This window comes from Nuphar pumila, chromosome 10, assembly GCF_984573655.1.
Source record: "Nuphar pumila chromosome 10, dmNupPumi1.hap1.1, whole genome shotgun sequence".
NCBI classification, from domain to species: domain Eukaryota; kingdom Viridiplantae; phylum Streptophyta; class Magnoliopsida; order Nymphaeales; family Nymphaeaceae; genus Nuphar; species Nuphar pumila.
The window spans coordinates 3209840-3225090 of NC_143258.1; the positions used below are offsets into that span (position 1 = coordinate 3209840).

A 15251-nucleotide genomic window follows, 5' to 3' on the forward strand; every position below is an offset into this window, starting at 1 on the left:
GGTCAAGAGTTGGTCCATCTGATTCATGTCACTAACCCAGTTCACGTAGCTCAATCGGTCAACGTCATCTGTTCCAGCGTAGTTTTGCTTAAATCTAGCCTAAACGTTTCGGAGATTGTCCTAGCCTTGTCCATGAAAGCCTCACCGGGTTCGAGTTGACCGGATGAGAGCGAACCTGGTCCATGCATAAAGGCACCTTGGCGCTAGGACTGACAACAGGTCAGGCAACCCATCAGGCTGCATCCAAACCTGCCCAAATAACAAATTACAGGGTTCTGCATCAGGATTTATCCAATTACCAAAAAAAAAAATTTCAAATTCGGATATGTATATTTTTGAAGTTCACTTTTACTAAAAATACATATAAAACACTCTGATAAGGTCAAGAATTTCGAAACCAAGCCGAGTCAGGTTGGGTACCTGGTAAAAATCTGGCTCACATATTTCTCGAGTAGGGTTTGGGTCGGCACTTTTTATAGATATATGCAAAAATTCTAGTTCAAGTTGAGTAACTATCCCATACAAACCCAATCCATTGACAGTCTTACTTTTTTTGAATTTATAACTCGAAGAAACTGTACCCGGCACGAAGACCTGATTGTGCTGGCTTAGCTAGCCATACCTATGGTCGAAACTCCGAGGCTAAGACCCTTTCCCTTGAGGCCTATGCTATGCATTGACTTGCGTAAAAAGATGACTTACATGAGAATCGAACCTTGACTGCTCGTCTAGCTGCCAAGAACCCCACCCCACTAAGCCAACCCCCTTTGGGTCATTGACAGTCCTACTTGGTGCCTTTTTTAGTCAAGCTTTTCAAAGTAACTGACCTCTGGTCAAGTTACCACGAACCTACCTAGAAAGCCTCATCGAGACCCTCATTGGACAAGGTTTTGTCTTTTTTAGGGTAGCGTGTCCTATGACCCTACACACCAAGATAGAGAAAGTCAACCATTTTGGTCAACAATGACATCATCAATGTAGGGCAGCTTGAGCCAAGCCAAGCCAAGCTCGGCTCGCTTCTATGAACCGTATTTTGTCTCCTTTTGCAAGACGGTTTATGAGTCAAGTCGTTAACTACACAATATGTACATAAAAAAAAAAAAAACTTATGTGAGCTTTTTTATTTATTTATTTATAACTCGAAGAAACCTAACCCACCAAGGTCTGGTCATGCTGGCTCAACCTGCTATACCTACGGTGGTCATGCCAGCAGCAACAAGAAGCAGATCAGGTCATGCTGAAAATGAGTGTTTTTGCTCATGCTGACATCGTGGCCATGCGATTTGCATTTAAAAAAGATCAAAAAGTCAACAAAACCACGTGGCATTCATCCAAAATGCAAACAGACGGCCACGATGTTCGCATGAGAAAAAACGCTCATTTTCAGCATGACCTGATCTGCTTCCGAGGCTAGAACCCCTGCCTTGGGGCCTATGCTACACATTGGCTTGAATAAAGGGGTGACACCCATGAGAATCTAACCTTGACGGTTTGTCTAGAAGCCAAGACCCCCACCACACTATGTCAAACCCCTTTGGAGCTAATTATGTGAGCTTAAACAAGGGTTTTTAAGCTTTAACACGCTTGAAACTCACATGGGCGCCACGAGTTTGAAACCCACATGGGGCATCCTCTACCGCAAGGTCAAAGATGAGTGTACGTTTAGGCGGAAAGGAGGACCTCAAGGGTTTACGAACTAGAGGCCAGCCGATGTGCGATTGGTGATGGGGGTTTTCCTTTAGCCTAGCGAAAAGAAAAAAAGTTCAAATTGAAACTTGACTCATTTAACTAGGTGCCTTGAATTTGCATTAGGAGTTGAACAAATTGAGGTTCATGTAGCACTCTCTCCTGCATTATTCACAAAATATTGACAAAAATAATATATTAAAGCATAACAAGTACGTAAAACTAAAATTAAATAAAATAAAAATATACAAAACCATTTTCTTGAGATTTAATAGAAAAAAAGTAATATCACAACAAAGTCATGATACCTTTAAAAACATATAAATATAATTGTATTTTGAAAGATTCAAAAACCACTCACAATATTTCTGAATTTTTCACTATATTTGTCACACTACTAATCACAATAACCCACTTTATACCACCGAGATGGTATCCCATGCGGTAAGCGGGGTCTTGTGTCAAGTTGACGACCGAGGATCGAATCCCTCTGCCATATGGGCGGCTGTTGTTTTGGTAGAGGTCCACCTAACCCAGCTTGGTTTTCAAAAAGAAAAGAACAATAACCCACTTTAAAACCTAGAGGGTAAATACTTTTTTTTTTTTTTTGAAATGCAAGCTGGGTTTGGCGGACCCCTACCAGATATCTCTTAAGCCTCATGTGGTAGAGAGATTCGAACTTGGGACTTCAGCTTGGCACAGGACCCCGCTTACCACATGTGATACCACCTCGCTAATAGACCGTAAATATTTGCTACTAATGAAAGTACATAGATATTGAGTAGAAATCACTACAATTTTATATTTATCGATTTCTTTTTTTGTAAAGAAAACCCCACATATGTAATGTCCATTGAATTATATGATTGCAACATATAAGCAGGTTTTTCAAGAGCTTCAACAATCAATGGTCCACAATGTGCCCAAGTTTTATGACTTAAAAAATCATGTTTTTACATTGGAAAACATAATCCAAGTTTTACACTGGATTGAACCCCACCGTGGCACGGGTTTGTCGAAGGTGGGTCCACGTAAGGCAGGGTGGTCATGGGCTCACCAAGGGTTTTTCTCGCTTCGGGGAGGGTTCCTCGTCATAAAAAAAAAAGATAAATAAAATATGTTGAATCAGATTGAGTTATTATTATTTGCATCTATGATTTTTACCTCACTAGTTTCCTACCTTCACCACTAGCAAATAATTTATCCAAAAAATCTTTTTATTTATTTTTTTCAATCTCTAATGGAAAGATTGACAGGTATGCGTGAGAAAGGAAGGAGTGGAAAGTGGGAAAACACAAAGCATCCACTTGGTGGTGTTTTCCTCACCATGAAATTATTTGTTTTTTTTTATTTCTTACATTTTTTAGAAAGATTTCTTTTTAAGATCTTCATGTCTCAAGTGGCCTCCCCACAATAAGTTTCCTTTGGTCAGCTTTGGACCAATAGGCTAAAAAATAAAATAATTAAAGAAAAACAATCTCCTCTAGAATCGGTGATTTCTTCAACACTCTTTGGATCAGTCGATCCAATTACTAGTAAAAAAACAAGATTCGATCCATGAGCCCTTTTGAGAGGAGCACAATTATATTATCAAATTGTTGGTCAACCTCTATCCCTCTTGCTTTACCAATTTTGCATATATAGCTGCTAGTTTTATTCATAATTTTTTATTACAAGGAACCCTCGCGAAGAACTGGGTCACTTAATGGACCAGACCCAGAAAAGCAAACCTAGGATGGGGTCCACGACCACCTTAACCTTACGTGGCTCTGCTAATTTTCTTCATAATTAATATGTTAATAAATAATATTTTATTAGGTTAATTGTTTTCTTTGAGATTGGCTAAGTAGGGCAGCCTAGGTAGGGTAGATTGACCTGGTTCGTGTGGGTCCATGTTTAGAAAGTGGGTTGGGCCTAAACCCTAGGGAATGCCTGAATAAGTTATTTTTTAATAATTATAAAAAAAGTACCCAAAAAGCTTTTTTAATATTATTTTAAATTTATTTTAGTAGTTTTAACATGAGTGATTGACACCTTATAATTTATTATTATTTTTTAGCCGATAGAGAATTATTCAATTGAGTATCGGTATTGGCCGATACAGCTGAATAAGTGAGGCAAGCAGTGGATTATCATGGCCAGTCCACCCATGCACTTTGTAGGCGGTGGATTGCCACAACTTGCATGAAGTGAACTCTAAAGGTGATTTCTCATTTCAGCTTAGCTACCCTAGGTTAGGTGAGGCCACCCGTTGGGTTTAAGCATATCAATAAGCTAAGGAAAAGAAACTTACAAGGACTCTCTTAGTAATGGCGAGCGAATTGAGAATAGCCCAGCTTGAGAATTAGTAGGCTTCGCCTTCCGAATTGTAGTCTGTAGAAGCGTCGTCAATGACAGACTAGACCCAAGTCCCCTGGAAGGGGGCGTCAGAGAGGATGAGAGCCCCGTTGTGTCCGGACCCTGTTGCACCACGAGGCACGGCCAACAAGTTGGGTTGTTTGGGAATACAACCCTAATCGGGTGACAAGGCTAAATACGGGCGGGAGATCGATAGCGAACAAGTACCGCTAGGGAAAGATGAAAATGACTTTGAAAAGAGAGTCAAAGAGTGCTTGGAGATGGGGGCCGGTGATGCGCCTTGGTCATATGCGGAATGACTCTCAGTCGGTCTGCCAATCGGCTCGAGGTGTAGATCGGTACAAGTTGTGGCGGTGGTTGAAGCTCGAGCGATTGTTACGCTCATGAACCGTCATCGACACCACCTCCGTTTACTAAGTTTCGTTAGTCTTGTAGCAACTAGGTTCTACAATTGAGTTTCATAGGCAAAAGTCGAGTTTCACTAAAATTGTATAGGCAAATCTTAGTTTTAATGGCAATGTTGATGGTGGCGGTGATAATGATGATGATGGTAATGTTGATAGATGGTGGTGGTGGAAAAAGTGATGATGACAACGGTGATTCATGGCGGTGATGGTAATAGTGACGATGGTAATGACAATGATAGTGATGGTGGTTGTGATAATGGTGAAGTAGTGGTAGTGATGACGGTGGTGGTGGTGATGAGGATGATGGGGGTGGAGTGAAAGAAAAGTAGTTGTAGAAAATGAAAATGATTGTACTGTACGACAAAAATGATGTGTTTTTAAAAAAATGTTTAACAATTTTTGAAATTCATAAGTTTTTAATATTAAAAGGCCTTTTTAACCTTCACACAAGCTAATTTTTTTTCACAAACTTTCTTTCAGATATAATAATATGTAATTTTCTTTCAAATATGAGAATATAAAATTTTTTCTCAAATATATGAATTTTTTCTTAAATATGTGTTATTCATCATAAAAATACAACAAAACATGATATATAAACACATATCTACGAATCTCCTTCAGCATGTGCCCTTATGCATTTTTTTTAGACAGACAAGTTGGGGTTAGGGAGACCCCCATAAGTTATTCACCATACCATTGGGTTTTGAACCTGCAACATCCCACCACAAGGTGATGTGCATTGACAGCTCCTGCCAACCAAGCAGAGCTGTCCTTAAAATATGAACACTTTTTCTAACTAAATACTTTCACATTTGTGAATATCTTTACACATTTGTGAGTGCCCTCCTGTATGTTCCTCTTATGCGATCGATTTTATGAAAAAGAGGTTCACACTTTTGGATGACCTTTGCAACTCATGATTATGAATGTTGTAATGTATTTGCGATTGTCAGATGTCAGACAAAGGGTCTCCTGACTGGTATTTGCAAAAGTGCCACTAAAGCATTTAACGATGCTTCAAAATGCTGATAAGGCCTCGAGCGTTGCTAAAACCTCTAGTGATGCTTCAAAAGTGCCAGTAAAGCCTCTAGTGATGCATCAAAGTTGCTGTTGACGCTTCTAAACGATGCCTTTTAGCACATGCGAGTGTAATGGTTTCTTGCTAGGTCAGTGGTAGACAACTACCACTCACTATATATATACACGAAAAATGATCATACTTTATGGTTGTGAATATCCTCAAAATGTGCGAACCTCCTTTTACTAAATATTTTCATATTTGTGAATGTTTTCACACATGTGCAAATATTCATAAAAAAAAATCATAAATTTTTATATTTGAGAGAAAATTCACATATTTAGAAGAAAAATTGCATATTCTCGTATTTAAGAGGAAGTTTGCAATTTTGGAGGAAATTCGCTTGTGCAAAAGTTAAAAAGGTCTTTTAACGACATCGGGCAGATGTCAAAAATTCTAAGACATTTCAGAAAATGCATCATTTTTCAAAAAAAAAAAGTCTAAAAAATTTGTTAGTTTTATTGCAAAAATTGAGTTTCACTATTTCAATGCATAGGCAAATCAGTTTCACTGGAAAAGTGGAGTTTCACTGAAATGTTGAGTTTTGCTAGAAGGACGTTCTAACGGAAGGGTAAAATCATAAAAATAACCCCATATTCATAAAAAATTGAGCGAGTGGGTATTAAGAAAATATTGCTATATCTTGCTGCTATCTTTTAAATAACATTAGTATCAGGGGTGGGATATCTTGATAGGAACGTTGGAATATATTTCACCAACTTTTCTATAAAGATGTTAAAAGTTTCAAAATATTATGTTTGGATCTTGGTCCAAATGGGGCCTTGAAACCACAGTTCATATAATCCACATAAAAGAGGCAAAAACTTCTACATCCAGGTTGGATCCAGCAACAAAGTAGGGTAGAATGCCATCTGACAATTTGGACCTGGACCAAGACATGGTTGGAGTATAGATCCAATTCGGATTAATCAATTTAGTTTGGACCCGGACCAATATATGGTTGGATTTTTTTTAATTGATTTTACCCAAGAAATTCAAATCCATTTATATGCATTTGCAGCTATATTTGTGCAACTGTGATAGCGTTAGAAAAAGGTCTAAAAAAATATTAATATGGCAAAGGCATTGTAAAAATATCATGTTAATATGACTTTTTTTTAATGTTATTAATAGCTAAAAAAGTGACAAAGATAGATATTTTTAAAAAATCGCCCATATATGTGTTTTACCTGCAGCATCCGTAGTCGGAAAAGTTTAAAACGGGAAAATAACACCAATTTTTTTTAATAGAATTGAATTTTTTTATTTTTCTCGTGCTTTTATCACCCATAGAATTTAATTAAAAAAAGAAAGACAAATTTTTAAAAGGAAAACAACAAAAAATAAGATAAAATAATTTGAGCTGATACTTAACGTTTTAATTGACTTGAAAAGAATATCGCGTTTTTCGCATAAGGTGTTAAAAGTTAATTTTTCAGAAACCGCTCTTTATAATTTGCTCAAAAAAAAAAAATAAAAAAAAAAAAGCGTCCAGGTCCAAAACTAAACAGGGGTAAAACCGTCTTCATCAAAAAAGTCAAAGTCGATGAACGTCCGGTTTCCAGGTCTCCACTCGTCCCGCCTATCGGCGCGGCTCCAGCCGTTTCGGCTTTGGCACCAGCTCGGCTGAGGTTGGGCCGTGGACCCCAACCACCGATTGGTTTACAACCCAACCAACCAGCACGCGCCACGTCAGTCGCTCAGTGGTAAGGGAGAGGAGGCGTCTCTCACACGCTAACCGAGCCTCGCACGCGCCTTCCCCGTTGGCGTCGTTGAAACTTCCTAGAGAGAGAAAGTGATAGAGAGAGAGAGAGACGCTTTTCTTTATCTTCAAAAACCGATCTCCTTTGTCTGGTCCCCTCCCACAAAACCCACCACCGCCCTCTCTCCTCCCTTCCGTTGTCGGATTCCGGCGATATCGTCGCCGGAGGGGATCATTTCCGAGATCTGTAACCCCCTTTGTCTTTCTCGTTCTCTGACCTTCTCTCCGATCCGGGCGCGATCATCGCCGGAAGCGGATCGTTTCCGAGATCTGTATCTGTCTCACTCTCTCGTTAGGGTTCCGGCGAGATCTTCGCCGGAAGGGGATCGTTTCCCAGATCTGTAACTCTCTCTCACGGGGGAAGGAATCGTTTCGTAGATCTGTAAGATTCTCTCTCTTTCTCTATGTGTCTGTGTGTATGTGTGTGGGTGTGAAGATCTCGTCACGTTTCATCTCTTGAGCTCGATTCCTTCGCGAGTTCGATCCGATCGTGGGGGTTTTGGAAAGCTAGGGCTCGCTTAAATTTGGGGAATTTTCTGTGGGAGGATTTTGGTTTATCGAGTGGGAGGGAAACCGTACTGCTAGGGGAGTCCATTTCTGGGGGGGGGGGGGAAATCTGTGTTTTTTGGGTCCCGAGTTTGTTTTCGTGCTGTTCGGTGTGTTTTGTTTGGGATTCCTCTTGCTGAGAGAGAGAGGAGGGTCGTAGATGTCTTCTATGAGCTCCTCCTACTGGTGCTACCGATGCAGCCGGTTTGTTAGGGTGTGGACGAGGGACAGCGTCGTCTGCCCCGACTGCGATGGAGGGTTCGTGGAGGAGATCGGCAGCCCGAGCAGATCGGTCGAGGCCCGGCGGCGACGGGAACGATTTCCGGCCGCTGCGATGTACCGGCCGAGCAGCCGGGCCAGTTCTCCCGGGCGGTCGTCTCCACGGAGCTCCGATCAGGGTTTGGGCATGAGGCGGAGGAACAGGGGAAACGGGGAGAGATCGTCCTTCAATCCCGTGATCGTTCTTCGCGGACCCTCTGGAGAAGCGGAGCGCGGGGCGGTGCCGCTCGCGGAGGGGGGAGGGTTCGAGCTCTACTACGATGATGGCGTCGGCTCGGGGCTGCGGCCGCTTCCGGCGAGCATGTCGGAGTTCCTGATGGGCTCCGGGTTCGATCGGCTCCTGGACCAGCTCAGCCAGATAGAGGCGAATGGGGTCGGTCGCTGCGAGCACCCGCCGGCGTCGAAGAGTGCGGTCGAGGCGATGCCCACGATCAAGATCGTCGCGAGCCATATCAGTAGCGATTGTCACTGCGCCGTTTGCAAGGAGCCGTTCGAGCTCGATTCCGAAGCTCGGGAGATGCCGTGCAAGCACATCTACCACTCCGATTGCATCCTTCCTTGGCTCTCCCTCCACAATTCCTGCCCCGTCTGCCGCCACGAGCTTCCGACCGATACCCAGACGCCGACGCCTGTGGCAAGGAATTCCCACGAAACGAGCGATGCTCCGGAGGATGAAGACACGGTGGGGCTGACGATTTGGAGGCTCCCTGGTGGCGGGTTCGCGGTGGGGAGGTTTTCCGGCAGCCGGCAGTCCGGGGAGCGCGAGCTTCCGGTGGTGTACACGGAAATGGACGGCGATTTCAATTCGGGGGCGGCTGTGAGGCGGGGGGTGCCTTGGGTTACTGCTCGAAGGAGCAGCACAAGGCCGAATGGTGGGTTCGGGCATGCGATCAGGCACTTCTTTTCCTTCTTTGGACGGCTCCGACCGTTTTCCTCTTCTTCGAGATCGTCGAGTTTGGTGTCTGCGAGTCCGAGCCACCGGAATCGGACGCATGGTGGAGTGTTCTCAAGGCCCTCGAGGCAGCGTGGGGGGTGGGCGTTTGATAATGGCAGTGTTATTTCAAGATGGTGACTTGGGGGCATGGAGTGAGAAGCGTCCTTCATGATGGTTGTTGGTGTTGGTGGTGGACGTTAAAGGGTAGATGTATGCTCTTCTTTCATTTGTTGGGATCTGTAAGGAGCCATTTCTGATTTGCATAATCTCTCCCTGGACTGTAAATATGCAAGCATTGCGCGGATGGCGAATTGGGCAATGCAATCCAAGTTATAACAGTTGATCAAATGTATGCGACTTCTCAAAATCAAGAGAAGCAGGAAAGATGGGTTTAATCTCTTCGACTTAAAACGAAAGGTAATTTTGGTAAAATTCATACTGATCTTTTTGTTGTTGTGACTCTGTAAAGAGTTTGCGAATTAAGCATCTGTATGTATGATTACAAGCCCTTCTCTTGTACTCTGCCCTTTGCGAATGGTATGATTAATCACTCATTGTTTGATTGGTTCCTGCATCTTGGTGCGGTTCTTTATCTCTGGGGGACGATATTGGTTCTCTTTATTTCGCTCATATATCATCGCTCTCTCTCTCTCTCAAGTAAATTGGTTTTGAAATTGATCCCGAGTTGGTGCTTGTTTTCTGGCCAAGAACATCTGGCTTGAGTATTTTGGACGCCATGGGCCCAATGATGACAGCCTTTGCTTGTGAGGGCAGCACATGGGTTGGTTGGATGAGTCTTTAGCTGTTGTCATAATTCCTAATCCGACCAAGTTTGTTGTCATAATAATGCTAAAGGAGACCAAGTTTGTAAAAATCTTGTGCTTCAGGGGCACGTTTGCGAGTGCTTAAGAAAGTGCGACTTTTTTTTTAGGTTTTCTGAGAAAAAGGAGAGATTCTTAACTCTGCCACTTTCGCAAGTGTACGCAAACTCGAGAACTATAAGTTGATAATGAGAATGTGAACATCAGTTGAGAATGCAAGTGCCCACTTTCCCGTGTAAAGGAGTGATAAGTATGACCCTGGGAATCCTCTTTCACTGGAAGGGACACGCCTAATATCTCTTTCATGCCAGGTAAGGAAAGGTGTGGAAAGGTAGGATAGGAATGGACAGTCCAGCCTTTCCGTGTCTGATGGTTGAGGTTCCATGAGACAGCCTTTGGAGAAAGACACATATGACTATAAGCTCGAATCAAAGGTTTCATTCTCTATCTATGACTCCTGTGACATTTATTCACCCAATGGTCATCGCGATAGATATCCCTTTGATTGTTATTGTTGTTACGATCATTTCTAAATAGTTTGCCTTGAAATGTTGTATTACACCTTTCGATCTTGGCAAATTTCTTGACAGTAGCTAGCACCACAATAAGAGTTGAAGGGTCTTGCCGGTTCAGTTTAGTAGAGGCTCAACCCTGCAATCTATATGTGAAATGGAACAATTGGTCTGCATGGCTTATGTCCTTGATGTCTAAATTCACTTTGGTGAAAGCCTTGACATATTTTGGTAGTAATCTGATATCCTTATTCCCATCTAAGCAAATCAAATTTTTTTCACAAAGGATCATGATGTGTTTCTATGGTATGGCGGGTCTATTCAGGTACGCCGCTAGAGTGAGTATGCCCGTCGGCTCTAAGCTTCTCTCCTTCGATTTCTCTATTTCCCTCTCGTCATAGGGTTCAAGCCAATTCATTAGTCAAGAAAGTCTTGTACTCTCTCTGCTGAAAATAAGCTATGTTTTCTTACTTGTGATAGAGCAAAACGAGGTGAGCTAGTTCGAGCTAGGCTCCATTTTGCCTGCAGGAGAGAGGCCAGGGCATAAGAAAGTGTAACCATCACTGTTGTTGGCACTCGTCAATCAGCTGGATACTAGGCAACTACTCTTTCGAAAACAAAAGCCCTATGGTCACTCGTCACTACTCCTGCAACCTCGCTCTACTTTTGGTTAGTATGAATAAGAACATGAAAACAACTAGAGACATAATAGGAAAAATAGCAACCAGCCAGTAAGCAAGTAGGTATGTATTAGCGAGCACAAATCGCCATGGGAAAAGCGCACAAGCAAGAAGAAAAAAATAGATTGACTATTTCTAGTATTGCTCCCTCTATCTCACCACTTCTCTATAGGGGTGAGTTTTGGCTTTTCTCTTTTTCATAAAGAGATGGTGAAGCCCTCATCAAGGCCATTTGAGCACAAGCCACATAGCCTTCTCTTAGGTGAGCAACACCCAAAGGTGCCTTATTAAGTTAAGCCAGTCCCTCGGGATAAAGTCAACTTGCAATTTAGTTTCATTGAAAGTATCGATCATCAATATGCTTAACACATGCAAGTCGAACTTTGTTTTCGGGAGATGGGCAGGCTTTGATCAATAAATAAGAATTAGAAAGAAACATCTCTAAAAATCCATGAACATTTACTATACTATTAGTAGCTCTCCCTGGAGCAAAACTCAGGCTGTCCTTCAATGAACCAAATGGCATCGCTATCTGCCCAACCACTGCAGAAATCTGCACTTTGATCATTGTAGCATCAACATATTCGACTCATCACTTGACTTCAAAAATGGAACATTTCACGAAAACCTAGCTTTTTTGCCGCCCTCTAATCTAAATCCAAAAAAGAAAACGTGTGCCTTTTTTTTTTCTTTTTCGTGGGGGATTCTAGTCATAAGTATGACCCTGGGAATCCTCTTTCACAGGAAGGGGATTCTTGCGCTTTCTCAAGTTCATTTACCCGAGATGGTTGCTAACATGCCCTAAGCTTTGCTTGGGGATCTTGTTCATGGAAGGCCTTGACAAGATATTGAAAAAAGACCATGGCGTGTGTGTTCATGGTGGAAGGCTTGATGGTTCAATTTCAACATGAAAGTTATGAATTCTGCTCAATCGGATCGATTCTACCATACTGTTTTCTCTGGCATTCAAACCTGAGCAGTATTAAATTGTGCCGGTATTGTGACTCCAACTGGGTACCCCATGACTTGTGGTCCAAGCCTTGCTGATTTCTTGTGTTGGTGGCAAGTTCTGCCTAAGGTGTTGTATTCATTCCGCACTGCTCATGACAGCAGAAAAGTCTTATAGCTTAAGATACGCAACTGACAAGGAGGGTATCAATACCATACCTACTATTACCAGATAGAAGCCAAGGAAGTGATGGAAAGAAAACCCTAAAAAGCTGTATAGAAATGATGGGCATCAGTCAAAACCATCTAAACAAAGACTATTCATTCGGTTGATGTACGCCGAGTTCTGCATACTTCACATCTGACATTACTTGGGATCTTAACCAGTTAAGTTTATCTTAAATATATGAGCAACTTCTCAACTACTGATTTGGGTTTGCGATGAATTATATTCCGGCCCTAATCTCATCGCTATTTTAGCGACGGGATTAGCGACGAAATATAATCCATCGCAAACCATCAAAAAATTCATCGCTGAATATTAGCGACAAATAATATCCATCGTTAATCCGTCACAAAATTTAAAATAAAAAATAAAAAATAAAAAATAAAAAAAAGAGCCTTGAGGCGTGCGCCTCATACGCCTTGAGGCGCACGCCTCAAGTCGAGGCATACACGCCTTAAATTTTTTAATCAAACGAGGGTCAAAGTCCTCATTTGACCAAAAATTAAGGGTTTTTTATGCAATTTTAACTAAGCTGCTAGTAAAAAACCGGGTATGATCCATAAGAATCCGGGACCCACACCGGGGGAACCCCAGACCTCCTCCTGTAAGGAAAAAAACTCTGAATCAGGCTCCACAACTCATCACGTGTCCCCTAATGGGCACAACTTTGATAGAGTCTTATTATTGTTATATATATATATTATTTTTTTTTAAATTCAGTTGGTTAACTAACTACTATTTAATTGTTGTAAATTTCAATGAAATTTTCTGAATTGTGTTTACAGATCACATACCCACAGAAAGATAAGTTAATAGCACACAGACCAAACAAATGTAGTGAATGTTTGATTATTATAAGCTACATCAACCACATCCACCATAGAGACAGCGCTTTGATATACAAGACAAAGACTTCTTAAAGTACCATTTTGAGAAACCAACATTTATGTTTTTAATGAAAATTAATAAATTCATAAAATATTTTGGGTCATTTTTTGAAAGGATTTCATATATTCAAGAAGTAGAAGCTAAGGATTTTTTTTTCACCAGAAATATAGTTCTTATTGTTCTCATCACAATTGCTGCAGTTCTGGCATCAAGTCTAGAGGCTGGTTCATCCATGAATATTATGGAGGGATTAGCAACAAGCTCCACTGCAATTGTCATCCATGAATGTTACTGACTTTGATAAATGTTCTCAAGATATATCTTGCACTAGCATGATCTTTGCCTCCCTGATTTAATAAAAGAAAAGATTTAGTTCTCAAATTTAAAAAACAAAAACAAGAGAGAGCAAAATGAAACAAAAAAGGATTACCCACTTGATTTCTGGTACCAAACTGTCCAAGTGAAAGCAAAAGGTTCATATTGTTGCTTCCCACATAATCATGAGCCATACCAATAATGGTACTAGCAAGACTCGAAGCTCAAGATGAAAGTGGTAAGAGAAGCAACATAATGAAATAAATGAGAAAAATTTAAAAAGCAAATGAAAGCAATCAAGCATTAAAATAACATTAATGACAAGAGAAAATGGAGACTATGTCCCCAAGAATGGAAAACTCTGAGCCAAAGAGATGATGTAAAATCTAAACCTAAACCGTTTAACCATAGAGATTTTCAAGACATAAAATGGCAAAGAAATTCATAGATTTCAGAAAAAAATGAGGATTAACAGAGAGACGTAGGGTCATAAAGGCATATATATTAATGTGAACATTTAGGCCAAAAAATAGCCAAAAGTACCCATGCACAAAAACTATCTTAGAGATGTGAAACAATTACAGGAAAAGAAAGACAAAAATGATAATGATGCTTAGCATTTTGTAACAACGATTGATCTGTAGAGTATTGTATAACAGTTCATAATGCTTTAGAATAATTTTCAGAATTAGAACTGGGCAAAAACGCTGAAAAGCTCACCTGTAGCAAGAAGGTGCTATAACATCAACTAGTTCACTTGCGAAAGACAGAAATAAGGAACCTGTTTTGGAGAGAGAACAGAGTTAAGATGAACTAATCTAGTAAAATACTGAAGAAAAAACAGAAGGATGACTAATTGTTGTTTCTTTGGAGGTTTTTTTTTTAACATTTTAAATACTTTTTTTATTTTTTAATGACGTGCCATCCAATAGTAAAAAAGTGCTGATTCACAAACATTTCGATCCGATTCAGAGTTTTTTTTTGAGAAACCGATTCACCTACTGAACCTATTTTAACAACATTGGTTTAATGTTATTCTTATTATTTTTAATTACGTTCCCCTAAGAGGTGCTTATGAGGGTGATGTAAGAGCAGGAGCCACACTTATTTGGGTCCATAAGAACTAATTAGATCTATTTTATAGGTTTTGTTGGAACCACATGTTTTTAAACTTGGTTTCGGTGGGATCACAGAATAAAAAAGGCATGTGCACTAGGAGGGGTTGAACCTTCAACCTGTGAAATCAGGTGCTCTACCTATTGAGCTATCTCAGCCATATTCGCATGGTGAGATTCACTCACAGTCCTCCATTTCACATATTGCTGGTCTCATGTCTTGCCATGACTATGGTCCTTAATATATATATATATATATATGCATCAATGGAGGATTGAGATTAACTCTACCATTAACATGGAGATAATGCATCTTTAATTCTGTAAAAGGGTTACTTGACCTAACTAAATGATATTAAATTTTATAATTAAATGTCATAAATTATTCTTAATGAGCCCACCATTTTAGTGGCTCTTGGGGTTCTATTTGTGAGACCCTATGGCCACACTGGATTCGGTACCTAAATCGAACATGTTTAATTTTTTTTTTTATTTAGATCTTGGATTTAAATGCTCATTCGCATCACAACTTAGTAGTTCATTAAGATTAGTGAGTTTCTACTTGGATTAAATTATTCTAATATGAGAGAGATCTTGGGTTTAGAACTAGTTGAGTTGGGTTGAGAATGTTAATTTCTCTTATTTCAGTTATTTTTCATTAATTCAATGTTTTTTTTAGTTTTATGTCAATTT

At 40.6% G+C, this 15251-nt stretch overlaps 1 pseudogene across 1 annotated transcript; it reads left to right on the top strand.

The window, feature by feature from the left end:
* Nucleotides 1-7390: 7390 nt before the first annotated feature.
* On the top strand, nucleotides 7391-9621 carry LOC149823273 (putative E3 ubiquitin-protein ligase RHC2A pseudogene; annotated as a pseudogene). Its single transcript, XR_016434739.1, has one exon. The product of XR_016434739.1 is annotated as a putative E3 ubiquitin-protein ligase RHC2A pseudogene (transcript).
* Nucleotides 9622-15251: the final 5630 nt, after the last annotated feature.